The sequence below is a fragment of the Rhinatrema bivittatum genome, chromosome 2 (assembly GCF_901001135.1).
Source record: "Rhinatrema bivittatum chromosome 2, aRhiBiv1.1, whole genome shotgun sequence".
In the NCBI taxonomy this organism is placed as follows: Eukaryota; Metazoa; Chordata; class Amphibia; order Gymnophiona; family Rhinatrematidae; genus Rhinatrema; species Rhinatrema bivittatum.
In genome coordinates this window covers 55561353-55574472 of record NC_042616.1, presented here as the reverse complement: position 1 = coordinate 55574472, position 13120 = coordinate 55561353, and the positions used below count along the sequence as shown (strand labels likewise).

The 13120-nt window shown below is 44.7% G+C and overlaps 1 protein-coding gene across 4 annotated transcripts in view; it reads right to left on the bottom strand.

Moving 5' to 3' along the window:
* Positions 1-13120, bottom strand: part of LOC115083980 (KAT8 regulatory NSL complex subunit 1-like) — a 354418-nt gene that overhangs the window by 267655 nt on the left and 73643 nt on the right. The window lies entirely within an intron of this gene.

Here is a 13120-nt window from a genome sequence, read left to right as displayed (position 1 = left end):
AAAGCAGTTTTATTTTCCCTAAGTACATAAATTTGTACTTCTCAAAGTAAAACACCATTTTACTGTGAACCTGCAGTGTCTGCCAGTATATATTTGGTGCCTTTGTATCAAGCATCCTTTAGTTTTAATATAGCTGCCTACAGCCAATTAACATAGAAACATAGAAATGATGGCAGAAGAAGACCAAACGGCCCATCCAGTCTGCCCAGCAACCTACGCACTTTATCCATTTTTTTTCCCCTTTTTTTCTCTCCCACCTGTTACTATTGGCTTCCAGTACCCTCCAGCCCTAATTCCCCTCCACCCCACCACCAATTTAGAGAGCAGCGCCGTATCTGCATCCAAGTGAACGTCCAGCTCAATTAGGGGTAGCAACCGCTGTATCAAGCAGGCCACACCCTTACCCCATACTCTTACCCACCCCTGTTTTTATTTTATTTTATTTTTGAGATAGCAGCCCTCCATCCTTCCGCTCCGTGAAGGTGGAACACCAACTACTGGTCACTGGCATCCCACGCCGTGAATGCCTCTGTGGCTACTGCCGCTCCGTGCAGTGTTTGAATGCCTCCTCTTTATTCACGTCCTCTAGACTTGATGGATCCACAGTGTTTATCCCACGCCCCTTTGAAGTCGTTCACAGTTTTAGACTTCACCACTTCCTCCGGAAGGGCATTCCAGGCATCCACCACCCTTTCCGTGAAGAAATACTTCCTGACATTGGTTCTTAGTCTTCCTCCCTGGAGCCTCAGCTCGTGACCCTCTGGTTCTGCTGATTTTTTTCTGACGGAATAGGTTTGTCGTTGTCTTTGGATCATTAAAGTTTTTCAAGTATCTCTCATATTTTTCAATTGATGGATTTATTCCATGAATTTCAATACTCAGCACTATAAAACATAACTGTTGCTTTGAATTTTTAATTCAACTACATTCCAATAGGCTAAACAGAAAGCAGAGCTGAGAACACCTGTTACAGGTGTTCTCCTAGGACAGCAGGATGTTAGTCCTCTCACATGGGCGACATCAGATGGAGCCTGGCACGGAAAATTTATGTCTTTGACTGGCACACTGAGCATGCCCAGCATGCCACTATCCACGCATCCAAGCGGGGGCCCCTTTTCAGTCTTATAATATAGAAGTCACGAAAAATAAAATGATGAAACAAACCCAAAGAGAAACCAACTCCGCGGGTAGGTTTCGTGAGGACTAACATCCTGCTCTCCTAGGAGAACACTGGTTACAGGTAAGCAACTCTGCTTTCTCCTAGGACAAGCAGGATGGTAGTCCTCACACATGGGTGAATACATAGCTACAGGCTGCTCCCAAACAAGCAAGAACGACAGGCATCCAAACCAGGTGCGAACAGGCACAACCACCCTGGTGCATTCGGCCATAGAGGGAGACAGCCTAAACCCGAATAAAGGGCCCGAGGCAGGAAGAGTTTGTTTTCACTGCTGAAAAAGATTACGGAGGACTGACTGACCAAAACTGCTGTCCTGTCGGCCATCTTTGTCCAGACAGTAATGAGAGGCAAAGGTGTGGCAGAAACTCCAAGGTCGCAGCCCTGCAGATCTCGTCCATGGGCATCACACGCAAGTGGGCCACCAAAGCTGCCATGGCTCGCACAGAATGAGCTGTGACGTGACCCTCAAGCTGCAGCCTGGCCTGCATGTAGCAGAAAGATATACAATCCGCTAGCCAGTTGGACAAGGTCTACTTGGACACTGCAACACCCAATCTGTTTCTGTCAAAGGATAGAAAGAACTATGTGCCCTGCCTATGGGCTGCTGTATGATCCAGGTGAAAGGCCAGAGCCCATTTACAATCTAGCATGTGGAGGGCCCGCTCACCCTTGTGGGAATGTGGCTTTGGTAAGATGGTGGGCAGGACGATAGACCGAGACAGAACTCCGGATGCGTACACAGAACCACCTTGTCATGAAATAATTTTGTATTAGGTGGGTATGACATCAAAACTTGAAGCTTGCTGACCCTACACACTGAGGCGACTGCAATCAGAAAAAGGACCTTCCAAAATAGGTATTTCAGATCACAAGATCACAGAGGCTCAAATGGGGCCCTCATAAGATGGGCTAAAACCACGATGCGGTCCCAGGAGACCACCGGAGGACGGATTGGTGGCTTAAGCTGGAGCAGTTAACACATGAAGCTCCCTACGAGAGGCAGTGTAGAGATGAGCAAGCCATCCATTCCATGGTGATGTGCTCCAATAGAACTGAGGAGCCGCCTCTTGGAGGTGGTCTTCAAGCCAGCCTCAAGTCCACAAGTTTCGAAGTGGAGCAGGAGAACAGATCCAAACCATGTCCCTCACACCAGTCCGAGAACTTATTCCATTTTGTAAGATTTCCTAGTGGAAGGCTTTCTGGATTCTACCAGAACCTGAGACACCTTTTCCAAGAGGCCCAGGTTCTGCAGGGTCATCCGGTCAACATCCAAGCCATGAGAGCCAAAGTTCGGAGGTTGTAATGGCGCAGTCTGCCTTGATCCTGCGTGATCAGGTCCAGAGAGGTCTCCAGGGACATCGGGGCCCAGGAGGACAGATCCTGTAGAAGCAGGAATGAGATCTGCCACATGGCCAATATGGCGTGATCAGTATCATGTTTCCCTAGTCCTGCTAGAGCTTCAGGAGAGTCTGACACCAGCGAAGAAGGGGGTACTAGTATAGGGGGCTGGTGCCCCAATGGCAAGCGAAGACATCTGAGGCTGGCCCGCTGACTGTTCTGAACAGGGAACAGAATTGGGTCTACTTTCTTGTTGCATGGGAAAGCAAACAGATCTACGTCCAGGGTTCTCCTAAAGGTGGAAGATCAGATGTGCAACCTCCTGTTTCAGGGACCATTCGTGAGGTCGCAACGAACGACTCAGAGCATCTGCAGTCACATTCTCTGTTCCTGGCAGGTATATGGCTCGAATGAGGATGCCGTGCGAGAGCACCCAGGACCAGATCTGTACCGCCTCCTGACAAAGGAAGAACAAGCTCGTACCTCCCTGTTTGTTCAGATACCACATCGCCACCTGGTTATCTGTTTGAACCAAGACTACCTTGTTGGCCAGGTGTTCCCTGAACACCCCCAGAGCATAGCGAATTGCCCAGAGCTCCAGGAAATTGAGCTGGGAATACTGCTCCTGCGCGGACCATTGACTCTGGGTGCGGTGATCTCCAACATGAAGCATCTGTAGTGACAGTCACCTGAGGAGAAGAAATTTGGAAAGGAATGCCCAAGCTCTAGGTTGGATGGTGTCTCCCATCACAACAGGGATTCTCGAAGTGGTGCGGTAACTATGATGCATGCCTGAAGGCCCTTGGTTGCCTGACACCACTGGGAGTGCAAATTCCACTGTGTTCTGCGCATTTGAAGCCGAGCAAAGGGCGTAACATGACAGTCGCCACCATGTGCCCCAAGAGATGCAAGAACTTGTGTGCAGGAGGCTCGGCAGCTCCGAGAGATCGGCCGCAGAGACAGCAGGGACAGAGCTCGGACACGGGGCAAAAAAGCCTTGCTCTGGGCCATGTCGAACCTGGCCCCAATGAAATCCAGGTGTCAAGATGGAACCAGCTGGGACTTCAAGTAGTTGATAAGAAACCAAGGTCTCTGCTATCAGTATGGTAGATTAGAGAGACCATAATGCTCCCTGCCTGGTGTCACTCTTGATGAGCCAATTGCCAAGGTAGAGGAAGACCTGCACTCACTGCACTTTGAGATACGCTTCCACTACCGCCAGGCCCTTCGTGAAGACGCATGGCATGGATGCAAGGCCAAAAAGGTAGCACCCAATATTGAAAATGCTCCTCTTCCACCTGGAAACTGAGGTACTTCCGATGATTGTGAGAGATTGCAATATGAGCATAGGTGTCTTTTAGGTCGAGGGAGCAAAGCCAGTTCCCACTCCTCAGGAGAGGGATTAGGACACCCAACAAAACCATTTTGAATTTTTCTCTAATGAGAAAACTGTTCAAAGCCCTCAGGTCCAAGAAAGGATGAAGGCCCCCTATTTTCTTGGGAATCAGGAAATACCTCGAGTAAAACTCGCTGTTTCACTGACCTGGCGGGATGGGCTCAACCGCTTGGACCATTAAGAGGGAAGAGAGCTCTACTCAAAGTATCTCATGGTTTGCTGAAAACCTCTAAGAAGGGCATGGAGAGAATTCCGGGGAGCCCTGTACCTCCCGATCAACAGAAGTGACAGATTCGACAGTCTGCAAAGCTTTCTAGATGGCCTCAAACTGGGGGGGGGGGGGGGGGTTTGTTTGTCATGGGTATTGTTTGCTGGCTCAAACTCCCTCGCAGCCAGTCAAAACCCCATAGTGGAGCCCTGCTGTGGGGCTGGTGTTTGCCAAGGGGTGTGCAGCTGCATCATCCATGGTCTAGCTGGTGCTTGTTGGGGTCTCACCCTACTAGCTAGAGAATAATACTTCCTCTGGTGGTAAAAGGGGCACCTTGAGCTTTGCCATGATGGCCTTTTGCCAGCGGACTGAGGGTCTGAGGAGGTGGCAGACAGATGCTGAAGGGTTCCATGGTAATCCTTAAGCTGTGCTACCACCTCCTTGACCTTGTCTCCAAAATGTTTTTCCCACGTACAGAGCAGGTCCACAATACACTCTTGCACCTCTGGCTGGGGGTCCAAAGCCCAAAGCCAGGCCATGCATTGAGCTCTTATGCCTGCCATCACCACCCTCGCCACAGTTTCAGAGACATAATAAGTCGACCTGACTTCATGCTTGTCACACTCCAATCCTTGCTGGATCACTTTCAGGAAGGCCTCCTGAAATTGTTGGGGGGAGGTGCTCCACCAGATCTTGAACTTGTTTCCAGAGGTTCCTGAAGTATTGGCTCATATAGAGCTGATAACATGCAATCCAGGCCGCCAGCATAGACCCCTGGAAGACTTCCCTTCCTAAAGCATCCAGAGCCCTGGTATTCATGACCTGGAGGAGCAGAAGCATAGCTCCATGACCTCTTCCGCTTTAAAGAAGATGATTACACCATTGACTGGGTCGGAAGCTGTCGGCGTTCAAATCCCATGGTGGGTTGCACCAAGTAGACCGTATCCGTTTTTCGGTTTATTGGAGGGATGAAAGTGGGATGCTCCCACAATGAACAGATTTTTGAAAATGTTGTGTACGGTACTGCTACTACCTCCTTCGGGGCGTCCACAAATTGAAGGACTTCTAGCATCTTATGCCTGGAATCCCGCTCAGTCAAAAAGATGAAAAAGCATTGATTCCACCATGGCAATCACAAACCCAGCAAAGGTTAAGTCTTCCATTGGAGACCTTTGCCTCTCCTCCAGAGGGGAGGGCTTGGAGGGCAAATTCTCAGATTCCTCCATAGAGGAGGGGATGCCTCATCCTCAAGGATCATAGGGGGCGTCCTCCTCACTCAATGGGATTGGGGGGGGAGCTCCCAATGAACTCTTGTGCTGAGACCCTAAAAGGCCTTGGTAGCCCCGAGAGCAGAGACATGGGTACTAACAGCACCTTTGGAACTGAATGGTATTCCGGCCCTGGAGGTGCTGCAAGTACCAGGATCACAAGGGGAACCGGCGGCCTCAAAGGCCAACTGGGTTATCACAGACCAGGATGTCGTCCTCGAGGGCGGCTTCAACGATCCTGACAGCCCCCTCTCATCAGAGGAATAAATTACCGGGATCTTGTCCTATGGAGGTTGCACCGATACTGCGTCAGCAACATAAAGAGCAGCAAATCCAGCCGCTCCAGTGGCCGTGACGGCACTGGCAGGATCGGGGCCTCGATGCCCTGAAGGGACCGGTCGACCACCAGCCACACACAGCACTCCAACTCCTCCTCGAACACTGCCAAGGATAGGAGGCGGCGGCAAAACCAGATCTCCCCCAGAGCCTCGAGGGGGATCGGTGCCCATCACCTTGGTCCCTTGGGTTCGATGGAAGGTGATGCTTCCTCGGCCCGGGGCTGTTTCAGGGGCAGCTCAGTCAGTGCTCGTGCCTTCCAGGAAGTGGCATCTTCAGCAATCAACCGCTAACAATGAAGCAATTACCACGATGCCCAAAAAGAATCCCGAAAGTACAGAGGGACCTGATGGGACTCTGGACGAAAACCAAAAGTTTTCCATAAAAGAAGCAAGAGCTCCACAATTGTGAGACACTAGCTACGAGGAAAAATAGAGACTGAAGAGGGACCCTGCACAGATGCATGGATAGGGGCATGCTGGGCATGCTCAGTGGGTTGGTCAAAATTTCTAGAAACTTTGACATAAGTTTTCTGTGCAGAACTCCACCTGATGTCACCCATGTTTGAGGACTACCATTCTGCTTGACCTAGCAGAAAGATAAAGATTAATCTTGAATCCATGGGTCACGCTAGAATGGTCACACTACAAGTGAGAAATGTGGATTTGTCGCCTTTGCTTCAAGTGCTATGATGCCCATAGGAGAGACTGGCTAGTTGCAACTGTCACGAAATAAACAGCAGCTTCTTTCTCTCCTGCCAAAAAGGATAACTACTCCAATTGTGAGGAAGATGTCAAAAGGAAGGGAAAGGAGACACACACAAATTAAGTTCTGTCCACTTGTACAACAATGCTACTTTAACCAGGAGGAATGAAAAGTTACCATGTTAGTACATTTGAATGCGTGGAAATAAGAATACATTTGTACAGAGACAACAGAAACAGCAGCAAGGCACCATTTCCATCAGGAACATTTTTTTTTTTTTTTTTTTTAAGAGCAGATCACTTCATCAATGAGCTTGTGATCAGGATACTTAAAGGGAAATCCTGAACCAACCAAAAACAAGACATTCAAAATTAAAATGATCACTCAAAACATAGGACTTAACAGAGCTTTAACTCACCAGGAGAAATAATTCAGCTGCCTCTTGTCACTGTAACACATTACATCTCTCTCACACACACACACACACACACACACCCCCCTTCACACCACCACTGTAATTAATCTGAGAACTACTTGCACAGTCATCCTCCTCTGCACTTTGCTTTGATCTGATGGAGGAAGTCTAACTCCCAAAAGCTAGTCAAGAAGTACACTGTTAGTCAATAAAAAAGAACCACCTTATATTTTGTTTGATTTATGTTGTGCATTCTTTCCAGTGAAATTGAGCATAATAGGTTTCTCATGATGGCTAAGGCACAGGTGCCATTATGGGATGAGGACATGTTAAGGGATGACAAATGGAAGGTAGGAGAAAAGAAAGTGGCCTAGAAGACAGGCTCTAAACAGTTGTAAGTAGAAAATATATATTTTATAAGAACCACCAATAAATAAATACTGGGCTTTACCAAAAGCATATTTCGCTACTACTAACACCTTGGGCTAGACAGCTCCTGTGATGGACAGAGAGACATCAAAATTAATAACAGCATTCACATTTTATAAACTTGCTAAAATACTCTCCCTTAGAGTTTCTGGGGCCTTCAATTCGCAACCATCCCTAAGCAACAGTAAACTCTACCTCTGCATATTGACGTCAGAACAAAAAAAAAAAAAATCTGTGTAACTGCTATTAAAATGCAATGCTTCAACCTCGCTCTGCTCTAACAACAGTTTCTAATACCATACAATATTCACTGTCTCCTAAAGAAAGGCAGTTTAGAAAATACGTTTCCCAGGGGCAAACTTAGCACTCAATTCCAGGATTCCAGTGACAGCTGACCCCAGTGATGACTGGGCTAAAAAAGTTAAGAGGAGGATAAAAGAAAAGATTTTAAATTTTATCAAAAAGCAATACAGCTAAAAAATATTGTTATGGAATTTGAATCCATTAGATAAACAATGGGAATCAATGGAAATAGCTTGGGCTAGAGCACAGGGTTGGAGGCTGTCTCCTTGGATATCCGGCATAGCTTCATCACAAACACGAGGATTCCACCCTTTTATTAGGCCTATTTTAAATTCTTGGTATAGAATACTATCTTCATCTCTATCACCTTATCACCCTTCTGGAATATTTCAGATTTCCCTGACCACAACTGCCATAGTCAATACCTGGGACAACGCTCTCACTGTCGCTTCAGGCAAACCCATCTCTACCCATACATCCCTCCATTCCAGAATCTCCTATGCCCCCTGGTTTTCTCAAACCTTGATGATATTAAAGCAAAACCTTCTCAGTCTAGGAACAAAATGGAGAAATAATAAGTCTACCCATAATCTGTCTGTATACCTCTCTGAATTATCTATCGCTCCTCAATCAATGGTGCAAAAAAAAAAAAAAGCCTACTTTTCTAATCAAATTTTACAAGCAAATAATAATCCCAAAATCCTCTTCAATACGGTCAAAAGGTTAATCAAGCAATTCAACTCTGTCTAGGAGTATACAACCGTCCACCTGGACAAAATGGTCAGACAGATGATGAAATGCTAAGAGAAATCAGGGAAGCAAACCAATTTGGCAGTGCAATAATAATGGGAGATTTCAATTACCCAAATATTGACTGGGTAAATGTAACATCAGGACTTGCTAGAGACAAAGTTCCTGGATGTAATAAATGATTGCTTCATGGAGCAATTGATTCAGGAACCAACAAGAGATGGAGCTATTTTAGATTTAATTCTTAGTGGAACGCAAGATTTGGTGAGAGAAGTAACGGTGGTGGGGCCACTTGGCAACAGTGATCATAACATGATCAAATTTAAACTAATAACTGGAAGGGGGACAATAAGTAAAGCTGCAGCTCTAACACTAAATTTTAAAAAGGGAAACTTTGATAAAATGAGGAAAATAGTTGGAAAAAAACTGAAAGGTGCAGCAGCAAAGGTTAAAAGTGTTCAACAGGCTTGGACATTGTTTAAAAATACAATCCTAGAGGCGCAGATCATATGTATTCCGCGCATTAAGAAAGGTGGAAGGAAGGCAAAACGATTACCGTCATGGTTAAAAGGTGAGCTGAAAGAGGCTATTTTAGCCAAAAACATCCTTCAAAAATTGGAAGAAGGATCCATCTGAAGAAAATAGGATAAAACATAAGCATTATCAAGGTAAGTGTAAAACATTGATAAGACAGGTGAAGAGAGAATTTGAAATGAAGTTGACCATAGAGGCAAAAACTCATAATAAAAACTTTTTTAAATATATCCAAAGCAAGAAACCTGTGAGGGAGTCGGTTGGACCATTAGATGACAGAGGGGTTAAAGGGGCTCTTAGGGAAGATAAGGCCATTGCAGAAAGACTAAATGAATTCTTTGCCTCCGTGTTTACTAATGAGGATGTTGGGGAGATACCAGTTCCGGAGATGGTTTTCAGGGGTGAGTCAGATGAACTGAACGAAATCACTGTGAACCTGGAAGATGTAGTAGGCCAGATTGACAAACTACAGAGTAGCAAATCACCTGGACTGGATGGTATGCATCCTAGGATTCTGAAGGAACTCAAAAAAGAAAATTTCTGATCTATTAGTTAACATTTGTAACCTATCATTAAAATCATCCATTGTACCTGAAGACTGGAGGGTGGCCAATGTAACCCCAATACTTAAAAAAGGCTCCAGGGGCGATCCAGGTAACTATAGACCAGTGAGCCTGACTTCAGTGCCAGGAAAAATAGTGGAAACTATTCTCAAGATCAAAATCGTAGAGCATATAGAAAGACATGGTTTAATGGAACATAGTCAACATGGATTTACCCAAGGGAAGTCTTGCCTAACAAATCTGCTTCATTTTTTTGAAGGGGTTAAAAAACATGTGGATAAAGGTGAACCGGTAGATGAAGTGTATTTGGATTTTCAGAAGGCATTTGATAAAGTCCCTCATGAGAGGCTTCTACGAAAACTAAAAAGTCATGGAATAGGAGGCGATGTCCTTTCGTGGATTACAAACTGGTTAAAAGACAGGAAACAGAGAGTAGGATTAAATGGTCCATTTTCTCAATGGAAAAGGGTAAACAGTGGAGTGCCTCAGGGATCTATACTTGGACCGGTGCTTTTCAATATATATATATATATATAAATGATCTGGAAAGGAATACGACGAGTGAGGTTATCAAATTTGGGGATGATACAAAATTATTCAGAGTAGTTAAATCACAAGCAGACTGTGATATATTACAGGAGGACCTTGCAAGAGTGGAAGATTGGGCATCCAAATGGCAGATGACATTTAATGTGGACAAGTGCAAGGTGTTGCATATAGGGAAAAATAACCCTTGCTGTAGTTACACGATTTAGGTTCCATATTAGGAGCTACCACCCAGGAAAAAGATCTAGGCATCATAGTGGATAATACTTTAAAATAGTCAGCTCAATGTGCTGCAGCAGTCAAAAAAGCAAATAGAATGTTAAGAATTATTAGGAAGGGAATGGTTAATAGAACGGAAAATGTCATAATGCCTCTGTATCGCTCCATGGTGAGACCGCACCTTGAATACTGTGTACAATTCTGGTCACCACATCTCAAAAAAGATATAGTTGTGATGGAGCAGGTACAGAGAATGGTAACCAAAATGATAAAGGGGATGGAACAGCTCCCCTATGAGGAAAGGCTAAAGAGGTTAGGGCTGTTCAGCTTGGAGAAGAGACGGCTGAGGGGGATATGATAGAGGTCTTGAACGAGTAGATGTGACTCGGTTGTTTACACTTTCGAATAATAGAAGGACTGGGGGCATTCCATGAAGTTAGCAAGTAGCACATTAAAGACTAATCGGAGAAAATTCTTTTTCACTCAACGCACAATAAAGCTCTGGAATTTGTTGCCAGAGGATTGGTTAGTGCAGTTAGTGTAGCTGGTTTCAATAAAGGTTTGGATAAGTTCTTGGAGGAGAAGTCCATTAACAGCTATTAATCAAGTTTACTTAGGGAATAGCCACTGCTATTAATTGCATCAGTAGCATGGGATCTTCTTAGTGTTTGGGTAATTGCCAGGTTCTTGTGGCCTGGTCTTGGCCTCGGTTGGAAACAGGATGCTGGGCTTGATGGACCCTTGGTCTGACCCAGCATGGCAATTTCTTATGTTTATATCCAAAACCCACTCCGAATCTCAGTTATGTGAATCATTCAAGAACTTCTTTCAAAACAAAATTAACATAGTGAACACATTCCCCAACTCTACCCACCTGTCAGGACTCAAAACCATCTCAGTACTGGAATTCTTTTGAGCCCGTTGCCAGCATGGAAGTAATCCAGATAATCTCTAAAATAAATCCTTCTACTTATCCATTTTCCCCTTGTTCCACAACTCTGCTTAAATCCATGAAAGATGATATTGCACTACCCTTCGCTAATACTATCAACTCTTGTCTACCTGATTGTTTCCCAACTCACTAAAACAAGCTGTGATCTCTCCTATCCCAAAAAACCAGACTAATACACCTGAGTATAGCAGGTTTTGTTCTATTTCCGCACTACTGTTCATTGCCAAAGTTATCGAATCTGATGTACTAATACAACTCTCTGAATACATGGATCAATTCTCCATTTTATATCAATACCAGTTTGGATTTAGACAACTTCACAGTACTGAAACTCTTCTTTCCTGCATAGACATTACACATCATGGCTTCGACTGATACCTCCTACATATATATTTTCTTAGATCTACCTGCCGCATTCGACAATTAACCATGACATATTACTTTCCTGCTTATCAATCACTGGATTAACCAGCACTGACCTACAATGGTTTAAATCATATCTTCTCAATAGATCACAAACTGTCATAATCAACAGCACCACTTCCTCATGGTTTCCGTTAAATACTGGTGTTCAAGGATCGGCACTCTCTGCAGCCTTATTTAATATAAAGGGGGAAATACTTACAGGACCTGTAAGTCTCCTTAATAAAGCTTCCAACGGACATTCTTAGGCATCTATTTTGTTTGTATTTCCCCCACAGCTTTTTTAGATCGCCTACCTCCTTATTTAATATAAGAACAGAAGAAATTGTCATGCTGGGTCAGACCAAGGTTCCAACAAACCCAGCATCCTGTTTCCAATAGAGGCCAAACCCAGCCACAAGAACCTGGCAAGTACCCAAGCACCAAAAAGATCCCATGCTACTGATGCCAGTAATAGCAGAGGCTATTCCTTAAGTCAACTTGATTAATAGCAGTTTATGGACTTCTCATTTATTTATGGCTTTTTTATACCGATGTTCGTTTGGAACATCACATCGGTTTACAAGGAACAGATAGCATTAAAACACAGTGGTAGGAAAAAGAAATGGAAAAATTACATCTCAACATAAGGGAACGTCACTAAGTAGGGAGGAATAGGTTGTAAAATAGAGTAGGGGGGTGAGGGTGAGCAGGGTGTGGTAAAAAATTTAACATGGTATTTTTATATACAAGGTGTCAAAAAATGTGTAGCAGGAGAGAGGAACTTTGTACAGAAGTTTTCTCTAAGGTTGTTTGGATATGGTAGGGTGATGGATGGTGACAGGGGGGGGGGAGTTATGAAAAGGCATGTTTGAATAACCAGGTTTTAAGTTTTTTTTATTTTTTTTTTATTCTGAGTGCTGGGTTCTAGTCTTAGATCAGGGGGCATCGAGTTCCAGAGGGAGGGGCCAGCAAGCGATAGTGCTCTATCCCTAGTAGAGTTAAGATGGGTTAGTTTGGGTGAGGGTATGTGTATGGTTGCGTTGTATGCAGATCTGGTGGGTCTTTTGGGGGTTTGGAAATGGAGGGAGTCGTTAAGCCAGTGCATGGTTTGGTTGTGTAGGGACTCGTGTATTATTGTAAGGCTCTTAAAGAGAATTCTGTGGTGGATGGGGAGCCAGTGGAGGTCTTTTAGAATGGGCGTTATGTGATATTTTCTTCATGCGTTGGTGAGGACTCTGGTGGTGGCATTTTGAAGCATTTGGAGGGGTTTGAGGGTTGTAGCAGGTAGACCAAGTAGAATGGTGTTGCAGTAGTCAATTTTGGAGAAGATTATTACCTGGAGAACGGTTCAGAAGTCATTTAGATGTAGTAGGGGTCTTAATTTTTTTAGTACTTGAAATCTGTAGTAGCAGTCTTTCATTGTTGTGTTTATGAATTTTTTTTAGATTGAGTTCATTGTCCAAGATGACACCTAGGTCTCTTACATCTTGCGCAATGGGGTGTCTGGGATAATGGGTGTTGATTTTGGTGAGGGACTTTAATTTTGGGTCGTGAGATATCATTAGGAGTTCTG